At 41.6% G+C, this 12482-nt stretch overlaps 1 protein-coding gene across 2 annotated transcripts in view; it reads right to left on the bottom strand.

Annotated features, from left to right (window-relative positions):
- Positions 1–12482, bottom strand: part of nlk2 (nemo-like kinase, type 2) — a 148693-nt gene that overhangs the window by 58757 nt on the left and 77454 nt on the right. The gene's annotated exons all lie outside the window — the stretch shown is intronic.

The raw sequence follows: 12482 nt of genomic DNA, 5'->3' as shown, positions 1-12482 counted from the left end.
CTCGGGTCACTGTCTGTGTGGAGTTTGCACATTCTCCTCGTGTTTGCGTGGGTTTCCTCCAGGTGCTCCGGTTTCCTCCCACAGTCCAAAGATGTGCGGGTTAGGTTGATTGGCCAGGTTAAAATTGCCCCTGAGATGTGTTGGTTAGAGGGATTAGCGGGTAAATATGTGGGGGTAGGGCCTGGGTGGGATTGTGGTCGGTGCAGACTCGATGGGCCGAATGGCCTCCTTCTGCACTGTAGGGTTTCTATGATTTCTATGATCCTCTAAGCACATTTGCCAGTTCACTTTAGCTAGCTCTGCTTTCATGCCCTCATAACTGCCCTTATTTAAGTTTAAAATACTAGTCTTGGACACACTCGTCTCTCCCTCAAACTGAACGTAAAATTCAATCATATTATGATTGCTGCTACCTAGGGGTGCATTCACTATGAGGTTATCATTTAAGCCCATCTCATTGCACAATACCAGGTCTAATATAGGCTGCCCTCTGGTTGAATCCAGAACATGCCAGTCGAAGAAATGGTTTCAAAAACATTCTATGAACTCCTCGTCTGTGCTATCTTTTCCCAATCTGTATGATGGAATCACAGAATTTATACAGCATTGGAAGCGGCCATTTGGCCCATCGTGTCTGTACCAGCACTCCAAATGATCATGGCTTAGTGCCATTCCCCTGCCTTTTCCCCCAAACCCCTGAAAACAGTTTTCCTCACATCACATTTGCTTCTTTTGCAAATCACTTTAAATCTGCACTCTCTCGTTCTTGATCCTTTTGAGCGAGAACAGTTTCTCCCCATCTACTCTGTCTAGCGCCCTCATGATTCTGAGCATCACGGGCGGCACGGTAGCACAGTGGTTAGCACTGCTGCTTCACAGCTCCAGGGACCTGGGTTCGATTCCCGGCTTGGGTCACTGTCTGTGTGGAGTTTGCACATTCTCGTGTCTGCGTGGGTTTCCTCCGGGTGCTCCGGTTTCCTCCCACAGTCCAAAGATGCGCTGGTTAGGTTGACTGGCCATGCTAACATTGCCCCTTAGTGTCCTGAGATGCGTAGGTTAGAGGGATTAGTGGATGGATATGGGGTAGGGCCTGGGTGGGATTGTGGTTGGTGCAGACTCGATGGGCCAAATGGCCTCTTTCTGGACTACAGGGTTTCTATGATTCTATCTCTACCAAATCTCCTCTTAGTCTTCGCCCAAGGAGAACAGTCCCAACTTCCCTAATCTGTCCTTACAACTGAAATTCCTTATCCCGGGAACCATTCTTGTGAATGTCTTCTGAACTCTCTCCAATGCATTCACATCCTTCCTACAGTGTAGTGTAGGACACAATGTAGTCTAGCAAGCGGACACAATGTAGTCTAACTAGAATCTTGCATAGCTGCCTTGCTTTTATACTATATGCCCCTACTAATAAAGCCTATGTAGAATAAACACTCCTCCCATAATAATAGTCTTAATTTTCTGACAGGTTCACATCATCTCTTCTAGTATACTCAGTCTTATTGTGCAGTTACAAATTAGGGGCCTGTACACCACTCCCACAAGTGACTTCTTGCCTCTTATCATTTCTCATCTCAATCCAAACTGCTTTTACATTCTGCTTTCCTGAACTTTGGTCATCCCTCTCTAATGTGCTAATACAATCATTAGCAGAACCACCCTTCCTATAGCTATGTCTCTGTAATAGCCATCAGGTCGTACTTATTAATTTCTATTTGCGCTATCAGTTCATCTGTTTTGTTTCAAATCATGTGCATTTAGATAAAGAGCCTTTAGTTTTGTCATTTTATTACTTTTGCAGCATCTAGCCTTCCCTGCAGACTAGATTTGTACTCTGTCCCTTTGTGTCACGGTCGATTTATCATTTCTGGTATTAGTACTTTTCTTTCTTATCTCTACTCTCAAATTTGATACCTTGCCCCCACTATTCAATTCAAAACTCTCTACTTCTAGTTACACGTCTCGCTAGAACATCGGCCCCAGCACGGTTCAAGTGTAGACCGCCCCAATAGTACTGATTTCTGGTGCCAGTGCCCCATGAATAGGAACCCACTTTTCCCACACCAGTCTTGGAACCGCGCATTCATTTCTCTAATCTTATTTGCTCCCTGCCAATTTGCACATGGCTCAGATAATAATCCAGAATTCTGCTTCTTAATTTGGTGCCTAGCTACTTACAGACTTTACAGAACCTCTTTCCTCTTCCTGTCTATGTCATTGGTATCTACATGGACCACAGCCACTGGATTCCTCCCACTGCAGGTACCTCTCCAGCCCTGAGCAGATGTCCCAAACCCTAGCACCAGACAGGCAACAGATATTTGGAATCTTGCTCCTTGCTATAAAGAACAGTGCCAATCTGCTTCATTATACTGTCACTTACACCACTACATTCTTACGTGCTCCCTCCACTTGAATGGTTTCCAATACTACAGTGGCTGGTTGGTCAGCTCATCCACCCTACAGCACCCACTCTTGTTCAAATAAGTTAAAGAACCTCAGCCCTGTTAAGTAATTGCAGAGGCTGACACTTGTACCCTCTGGGTCCCCTTACCTGTCGCACTGTAGTCATACCTTCCTGTCCCTGGCTACTTTCCAAACCAGAAGACCCTATCCTAAGCAGTGTGACTGCTGCCTGAAACAACGAGTCAGGTAACTCTTTCCCTCCCTGATGTGTCAATGTCCACAGCTCAGCCTCCAGCTCAATGACTCTAAGCTGAAGTTCCTCAAGCCACAAACACTTGACGCAGATGTGTTTGCCCTGGATCACAATGTTATCCAGGAACTCTCATGAATAAATTAAGCAATTATGGTGCTTTTAAATACATTTTGTTCACTTTACCACCAAATTGGGTACTGTTTTAAACCTTAGGGATAGAGTAGAACTTACCCATTTACAGATTCTCACCGAATAGTTAGTTCCTTTCCCTGTAGTCGAATAAGAAACAATCCTAAAGGAAGAGCTCCTTCCCCACCTCTCAAACTCCCCACATACCAAACTCTAAGCTTGTACACAGCACCTTGCTGCATATCATTTGCTGAGGCAGCATAAAGGGCTCTGAATTGATGGAACACAGAACTGGAACTACAGGAACCAGATTACACCAGTTAGCTAGCTAACTACTCAGCTTCCACAGCTGAGTGGATTTACCCTGTCAAGACTGCAAGGAGGAACTTAGCCTGCTTACACAGTACTTTCCAGTTACTACCCAGATTGGCTGTAATGGGGTGGATTGCCTGTGAAATTTAGGGCCCTGCAACCTTCCTTTCAATTCCTAACAGTCTTTGGAATCCAGACAACGGATACACAACCTTTGTCAAAGTTCTGGTGGAGAAGTGGGAAATCATAGAAACCCTACAGTACAGAAAGAGACCATTCAGCCCATCAAGTCTGCACCGACCACAATCCCACTCAGGCCCTACCCCCATATCCCTACATATTTTATCCGCTAATCTCTCTAATCTACGCATCCCAGGACACTAAGGGGCAATTTTAGCATGGCCAATCAACCTAAGCCGCACATCTTTGGACTGTGGGAGGAAACCGGAGCACCCGGAGGAAACCCATGCAGACACGAGGAGAAAGTGCAAACGCCACACAGACAGTGACCCAAGCCGGGAATCGAACCCGGGTCCCTGGAGCTGTGAAGCAGTAGTGCTAACCACTGTGCTACCGTGCCGCCATGTGATTCTGTCATATGATTCTGACCTATGGAACAATACTGCATTGCTAAACTCCATAGTTCAGGCAGCTGTTTGCCATCTAACTAGCAGCCTCAAAGACAAGGAGCTCTGCGCAGGTGGAATATCTGTCCTCAACCCCCCCCACACTGATTCTGCTGGAAATTCAGTTCCATTACCTACAAAACTGATTCGTCTCGCACATTCTAATCTCATTGTGTGAAGACAACACCGTCAGAAAAGCAAATTGTCCAACATTCGTTTTTAGCCCACCGACCTCAATGAAGTAATACTTCATTGGATTTAGATTCTGAACTCTGGAACACACATGGTGGCTAGCACTGCTGCCTCACAGCGCCAGGGACCCGGGTTCGATTCCCGGCTTGGGTCACTGTCTGTGTGGAGTTTGCACATTCTCCCCGTGTCTGTGTGGGTTTCTTCCAAGTGCTTCAGTTTCCTCCCACGGTCTGAAAGACGTGGTTAGGGGGCATTAGCCATGCCAAATTCCCCCTCAGTGCATGCGAACAGGCGCTGGAGTGACAGGCGACTAGGGGATTTTCACAGTAACTTCATTGCAGTGTTAATGTATGCCTACTTACGACACGAATAAATGAACTTTTTAAAAACTATTTTCTATGTGGTCTCTGTACTGCAAACCATTTTTCTCTACCTCTTTACTATCTAGCGACACTGTGACCTTCCTTTCACATTTTGAATGTGTGAAATGAACTAACTGTTTTAGTTCAACCTATCAAGTTGTGGGGTTAATAGAAAATTGGATCACAAAAACCAAGGGGCTTGGAAATACACCACTGCTTATAAAGAGGGAAACAAATCAAAATATCTTTGTTAATGGATGGTTGATGACAGGAGAAATTAATGCTGTTTAACTCCTCTCTTGTCCATAACAATGGTAAAGACTCAATTAGTTGGGACTTTCCTTTCCACTGAAAAGGAAGTTTGGGAATTGTTTTAGGTGACCAATTTCACTCAATAGGGTGGTTGGAGTCTGGAGCGAATTTTTGAGGGAGTGGGAGAGACAGATTTGATTGAGGCATTTGAGAGAGAATTGAATTGCTGTGTGAAAAGAAAGAACATGCAAGGTTACAGGGATAACGAAGGGAGGTGGGACTAGGTAGAATATTCTTTTGGAGAGCCAGTGCAGACTTTATAGCCTGAATAGCCTGCTTCTGCACAGTGAAAGTGCTGTGATTGCGCGAGAAGGTAACAGCTCACCACCACCTTCTTCAGGGTAATTTGGAATACTAGCTTTGTTAGTGATGCTCACATTCAATGAAAGGATGTAAAAAGGATTGAAATGTGAAAGTGTAGCACACAGCATCCAACCGAGTGGCACAGCTGCTCTCCTGCAGTATGCAAATGAGCATTATTTCAGATCTCCTCCCCCAACAGGGAGCTCTCCGTGCAAAACCACAGATGGCAAAATTCCTCTGGCTGCCGATTTCCCTCATTGGCTAACTATACTATACCTCATTTAGTTCTGATCTTCATAGGAATACAGGATCACAGAAGTGTTGCAGACAGGAGGTGGCCATTCAGCGTATCTTGTCTGTACTGGCTCTCTGAATGTGCAACTCCCCATGTGCCATTCTCCTGCCTTTACCCCATAACCTTGTGCATCCTTCCTTTTCAGACAAGTCAAATTCCCTTTTTGATTTTGCTTTGATTGAACTTGCCTCCACTACACTCAGGCAGTGCATTCCAGATTTGTTGCTCGAAAAGCTTTTTCTCATATTGCTTTTGCTTCTTTGGCCAATTACTTTAAATCTGTATCCTCTTGTTCATGATCCTTTCAGGAGTGGGAATAGTTTATCACCATCTACTGTATAGCCCTGCATGATTTCAAATACTTCCATCAAATCTCCTCTCAGCCTTTATTCCAAGAGGAGTCTTAACTTTTCCAATCTATCTTCATTACTGAAGCGCCGCAATGGGATGGACATGGTTAACCTAACTGAGAATGAATGCCTTACAGATGCACTATGGTATGCCTACCCCAACATTTCTCTTCCCCATTACAGGTATGAATCCCACCAACTTGAATTCCCTCTTCTTTACTCTTCCAGCTTCCCCACAATAATTTTGTCATCCCTTCCACTCTCCTGCTTGATCCCAAACAGTCCAATTGGTGTCGCCGACCCATCTGTAATTCTGCAGATCAGTTAGTTGCATGATAAAATGTGATACCCGAGCACACATTTCACTGAATACTCATAAGCACTTGCAGTACCTGTTTTGCCTATAGGCATATGATAAATATTTTCAATGTTAAAAAAGCTATCATACTGTTATAAACTAGTTATTTTATAGTTGTGATACATTATCAGGACATTGTTTAATCTGGTCAATGGATTCCATCATTCAGGATGCTTTGTCAAAACTTTTTCCCATTTATAAAATTTTAAAAGTTTTCATAACTAAGATTTAAACAATTTAAATAATGATATTTCAAAGTGATAATTTAATGTATTTAGTGAATGAATATCTATGTTTTATGAAAAAGCCCCAGCTTCTCAAAGATATTCTTGTCCAGATTTATGTCTAGACATAATCTTACGTCTGCACATTGTTCTAGATATCACATTTATCTTAACTTTTTCCACATTTAAAACTTCTATTTTCACATTTACATGGTAAGGTTTACAATCAAAGATCAGCTGAAAAACAGGAATGCTCTCGAATTGAATCTTTGTAGATTTTACGAAGGTGAAGAGCAAGCTGACAAAAGTTAGGTGCAAGGAGAACTTGGCACACAGGACTCAGAACCAATAACAATGTTTTAAAGAGAGACTGCAGAAGGTAGAGAATGAACATTTTCTGGAAAGGAAAAGCTATTAGTTTTAAGATGTCTTGAAGTAACAAAGAGGTCCAGGACAAAAGAGCAAAAAAAAAACTAAAGGAGGATTTTTTAAAAACAGGTTAAGAAACAAGGAAACCCAAGAACTATGAGAAAATGAAAGCAAAAAGAACGGCAAGATTTCTCAAATATATTGGTAAAAGATACTGTTTAAAGTGGGATGGGAGCCCTAAACTGTCAATTTGTAGATGATCAAAAATTAAAATGTACATGAAGTCCTCACTTATTATTCAGCAGAACATTGCTCTCCAGTCAGAATCCTGCACTCTCATTGTGTTCCTACTGTTTCACGATAATGTCATACACCTAGACATAACTAGACGCAACTTTCACGTTGAACCTGACAGAGTTGGATTTTGTATCTCAAGTGTGGGACAGGCAATCTTGGGAGGGGGTTATGAGCCTCAGGCGGAATGTTTCACATAACATCGTTAATTGATTCCTGGAAAATGTGGAGTTAAGTGAGGATTTCCTGTACTATGTACTGGCCTTTACCAAATGGAATTCAATTCTCCTCTGATATTCTAAGGTGATTCAATTATACTGTGATGGATAAAAAGTTTTTTAAAATAAGCAAATTAATCAAAGGAAAGACAAAGCATCAAGGCTTGGCACAATATACCCTTGGATCATGATAGACCTAGGGATTGAAACTGCAGATGCCCCAAAATTTGTATACGTCAGACTGAAATTGGATGTGTGCTGCAAGACTAGAGAGTAGCAATTGCACTAATTTGAAAATGGAGACAGAACTAATCTGATTAAAGCTAGTTAGCTTAACATCTGTGGCAGGGAATATTTTGACGTCTTGAAGGACAAAACTATTATTCATCTAGATAAAGAGAAATGGAAGTAGCAGCATGGATTCAAAAGAGAATCATGCTTAATAAAGATGGGGGTAACATTGGCTAGTGTATAACATGGACTTTAGGAACGTATAATAAGATGTCACATGGAAGATTACTTTAAAAGATTAAGGGTTTTTGAATTAGGATTAACAAATTGCATTAAAAATTGGTCAGAAGTCTATCCATGAGAGATTTGTGTACAACGTAATAATCTGAATACAAATACAGACTAGATGACATTTTAGTCTTTTACATAACCTCTTAAAATCGATGTATTTTCCATGGACCAATTGTTCACCTTAAATTTATCAAATATTGATCATCCCTCGTAGGCCTCCAACAAACCATCTTTTTTCCAAATTCTGTCCATAAAATGTAGTAGAATTGGCAATCCCTCTTTGGTATCCAAGTCAATTATTTTCATAGAAACATAGAAAATAAAAGTAGGAATAGGCCATTCGACCCTTTGAACCTGCTCCGCAATTCATTTTGATCATGGCTGATCATCAAATTCAATAGTCTGATCCCAGCTTCCCCCCATATCCCTTGATCACTTTAGCCGCAAGAGCTATATCTAATTTCTTCTTGAAATCACACAATGTTTTGGCCTCAACTACTTTGTGGTAGTGAATTCCACACATTCACTACTCTGGGTGAAGAAATTTCTCCTCACCTCAGTCCTAAAAGGTTTACCCCTTATCCTCAAACTATGACTCCTGGTTCTGGACTCCCCCACCATCGGGAACATTCCTTCTGAATCTACCCTGTCTTATCCTGTTAAAATTTTATAAGTTATGAGGTCCCCTCTCTCTCTCCTAAATACCAATGAATATAATCCTAACCAACTTAGTCTCTCCTCATATGACATACTTGCCATCCCAGGAATCAGCCTGGTAAATCTTCGCTGCACTCCCGCTATAGCAAGGACACCCTTCCTCAAATGAGGACACCAAAACTGCACAGTTCCGAAAATACTTTTATTTCTAATCCTACTTCTTTGTGGTAAAGACAAGGTCAAAGCCTCTTGACTAGTGAAGTGACCCGAATCCAAATCTCTATCTCATTCTTCTATTGTTCATATGGTTCTAATTTCAAAAAGACTGATGGGTAATTATAGTCTGTGATCCTGTAGCATGACTCAACCATTGCAACCAAAAGCCATAAGGAACTTAATTTTTGTCAGAAACAGGGATTGCTTTCCACTTTCTTTATCCTCCCACCTGAAGAGATCAAGTCAAATGATGACCCTTCGGCTATCATTTTAAATAGGTGAACATCCATTGTTGAATTAGGCAGAAGACATTATGATTCACAACCGCATTGTCTCAACATAATGCCACCTTTTTATAGTAAAACTGCTCTACTCTGACAGTTTTGTTTGTTCCCGTGTGCCAACTGAACTATGTTAGAAATGTGGATCCCTTTAAGAGTAAGCCAGAACTAGCTTTGGTCTGAGTTGAGAGCAGGTGTTGCTCTTTGAAGCATCCAGTTCAGTAATGGTTTGCACTCTACCCTTCTGGATCCTCTCTCTGTCCAGAAGCATCCTTCACTGGGGAAAAGCCCAGTACTTAAGTACAGGCTTCAAAGAGCAACACCTGCTCTCAACTCAGACCAAAGCTAGTTCTGGCTTACTCTTAAAGGGATCCACATTTCTAACATTGTTCCCATGTGCCAACTGAACTAGCAAAGCTGTCAGAGTAGGGCAGTTTTACTATAAAAAGGTGACATTATGTTGAGACAATGAGGTACATCTCTTCATGCTGAACAATACTAGATTCACAATACATTTAAGCTTGCTGCTTTGCCAACAGCAATGCTGAAACTGGCAGAAAACTAGCAACAATGTATATAGTTTGTCATTTCACAAAGGCTAAACATTTTGTTTGTTTTGGCCCTCTACAAAATGCACTGCAAATAAACATCTACGTTTTATAAAACAGTTAAGTGGTATATAATGTTATTTTGCTAAGAGAGGGGTGAGGGAAAAGGAACAAATGAAACTTTCTTCACATGCACTTAAAAAGAGAGAGTTCCACACTAATAGTTGAATATTACTGAAAAAAAAAGAAACATGCTATGTAAGCTTTTCCTTTCACACTCATCAGGACAGATAAGATTATCAAATCTCAAAAGGAAATACTTTGAGATTTATACTGCAGGAGAAGAGGGTGCTTATTGGTTGGCAAGTGGACTCTGGTAGAGGCCTTGCCATGGAGAAGCATCAAGGAACAGTTAACTGCTCTTACAATCCCAGCTAGCGCTATACTGGATGGGAAAATCCCAGTAAGGAACCCTGGCTCAAAAGACTAACTTCTATTTTTTTTAAATCAAAAGTAGAGGGACAGGATCAATGACCGCTAATTAGTTTTTAAACAAGAACATATTAAACATGGAAAATTGGACAACACAATACTCCTCATACCAACCCCCCCCAACCCACCCCCTTAGCTTAACTACACAGTGGGTTTTAAGATTAACACATTACAAAGTACATTTGAAACTACAATGGCTTCTTTAGCACACAAAGTCCTCTGTTAAAGTAAGCACACAGATTGACATCAAATACACGCTCCACTTTAAACCCAAGTTAGTGTTTGTGGATTTCACCTCAATCCTCAAGATGATTGATGTACAAGAGTTTCCAAACCCCACACCCAAAAACACACTAAGATCTTCTCTCGCAGCAATACTTTCACTTAGCAGTTTGCATTCCAAAAATTCAGTCCAGACTTTACAAATTACCCTTTTTACACACAGCGTCTGCTCCATTTTTAACAATAAATCCACTCTGGGATTTTGCATCAACCCCTCTGATTTCTTTGTCTTGACTGCTTTTACACACAAACTCCGATATCCATGCACCAATTGCTCCACAGTTATTTCAATTAACATCTCATAAGATGTAGTAAAATGTCACAAACCTTAGAACCACTTCAGATATCTTTGACTTCTCAAGGCATGGATGTTAGGGAACTTGGGGAAATAAATAGTGATGTCTTGAGGAGTGTACATATTACAGAGGTGGTGGTGCTGGAAGTCTTAAAGTGCTTCAAGGTAGATAAATCCCTGGGACCTGATGAAGTGCATCTTTGGACACTGTGGGAGGCTAGGGAGGAAATTGCGGGTCCCCTAGCAGAGATATTTGAATCAACAGCCACAGGTGAGATAGCTGAAGATTGGAGGGTGGCAAATATTGTGCCTTTGTTTAAAAAGGGCTGCAGGGAAAAGCCTGGGAACTGCAGGCCATTGAGCCTAACATCTGTAGTGGTTAGAAGGTATTCTGAGAGATAGGATCTACAGGCATCTAGAGGCAAGTACTGATTAGGGAGAGTCAGCATAGCTTTGAGAGTGGAAAATCATGTCTGACAAATTTGATTGAGTTTTCTGAAGGGGGTAACCAAGGAGGTAGATGAGGGCAGTGCAGTCGACATTGTATACATGGACTTTAGCAAGGCCTTTGACAAGGTACTGCATGGTAGGTTGTTGCACAAGGTTAAACCTCACAGGATCCAGGGTGAGGTAAACAAATAGGTACAAAACTGGCTTGATGACAGAAGACAGAGTGTGGTTGCAGAGAGTTATTTTTCAAACTGAAAGCCTGTGACCAGCGGTATGCCTCAGGGATCAGTGCTGGGTCCACTGTTATTTGTCATTTATTTAATGATTTGGGTGAGAATTTAGGAGGCATAGTTAGTTTGCAGATGACACCAAGATTGGTGGCATAGTGGACAGTGAAGGTTATCTAGGATTGCAACAGGATCTTGATCAATTGAGCTAGTGGGCTGATGAATGGCAGATGGAGTTTAATTTAGGTAAATGCGAGGTGTGATGCATTTTAGATCAAACCAGGACAGGACTCACTCAGTTAATTGTAGAGCACTGGGGAGAGTTATAGAACAGAGATCTGGGGGGGGGTTACAGGTTCATAGCTCCTTGAAAGTGAAGACATTCGGTTTCATTGGTCAGAACATTGAATACAGGAGTTGGGACATCTTGAAGTTGTACAACACATTGGTAAGGCCACAACAGCGTACAGTTCTGGTCACCCTATTATAGAAAGGATATTATTAAACTAGAAAGAGTGCAGAAAAGATTTACAAGGACACTACTGGGACTTGATGGTTTGAGTTATAAGGAGATGCTGGATAGACTGGGTCTTTTTTCTCTGGAGCGTAGGAGGCTTAAGGGTGATCTTGGAGGTCGATAAAATAATGAAGGGCATAGATCAGGTAGATAGTCAACATCTTTTCCCAAAGAGGGTATGGGATTAAGGTGAGAGGAGAGACGCACAAAAGGATCCAGAGGGGCAACTTTTCCCCACAGAGGGTGGTGAGTGTCTGGAACAAGCTGCTAGTGGTAGAGGCAGGTACAATTTTGTCTTTTAAAAAGCATTTAGACAGTTGCATGGGTAAGATGGGTATAGAGCGATATGGGCCAAATATAGGAAATTGGGATTGGCTTAGAGGTAAAAAAAAAAGGGCAACATGGACAAGTTGGGCCAAAGGGCCTGTTTCCATGCTGTAAACCTCTATGACTCTAAGCCAGCTCCTTTTCAATTGTGACTTGAAATGAACATTATCCTGTCCTGATCCCAGATCCTCTTTGTTCCTTTAACTTGAGGCTTCCTGGAAACTCTTCATAATTTCTCTAGTTTCCTTAAGTAGCTGTCCTTTAGATTTTTGGCACTGGCTTTCTTAATGATTACTCATCATATGACTTTTCTTCTAGCAAAGTTGAGAGAGATGTGCTCTCTCTAACTGCCTGTCACCAACTGCTCCAGCTTCCAGTTAAAAACTAAAGAGCAAATAAATGCTCTGCGTCTCTGGGAAGTGAGCCTCTGGTTGCTGAGCAACATCTACAACTATTTATTTATTCTACACCCCGTAATTCTCTCTAAACACAATACAATTCCAGTTGGAATTAAAACTGACCTCCACACATACAAACACTTTTGTCCAACATGAACCTAATTATAGATTTCTTCCAAGTACAGAAACTTTAAATTAAACTTACCGAAAACTTCAACGTATTTTTAATGTTTACCCATACAAATATAAATCCCTTAAACTACC

This window comes from Mustelus asterias, chromosome 12 (assembly GCF_964213995.1).
Source record: "Mustelus asterias chromosome 12, sMusAst1.hap1.1, whole genome shotgun sequence".
Lineage (NCBI taxonomy): Eukaryota > Metazoa > Chordata > Chondrichthyes > Carcharhiniformes > Triakidae > Mustelus > Mustelus asterias.
The sequence above is the reverse complement of the archived record's forward strand: the minus strand, read 5'-3'. Positions and strand labels throughout refer to the sequence as shown.